This window comes from Olea europaea, chromosome 1, assembly GCF_002742605.1.
Source record: "Olea europaea var. sylvestris chromosome 1, O_europaea_v1, whole genome shotgun sequence".
NCBI classification, from domain to species: domain Eukaryota; kingdom Viridiplantae; phylum Streptophyta; class Magnoliopsida; order Lamiales; family Oleaceae; genus Olea; species Olea europaea.
In genome coordinates this window covers 24610632-24610901 of record NC_036237.1, presented here as the reverse complement: position 1 = coordinate 24610901, position 270 = coordinate 24610632, and positions in this window count along the sequence as shown.

Here is a 270-nt window from a genome sequence, read left to right as displayed (position 1 = left end):
TCAAAATAAGTTGATCAAGCACGAGTAACTTTACTCAGGTTGACATGGTATGGACAAATATTCGAGGATCAGATAGTATCAAAAAAGACGAGGATAATATTTCAAATATGACGAAATTTTAGGGAAACTACCTTCCAAACATTTAAAATGTTATAATTTAAATATAAAATTGAAAATTAATAAATCAAAACAAGATTTTCAATTTAACTTGCTTGATTCCAACTTTCTTATTATTATATCTTGTAAACACAAGTTTCTTCTCATCATTTA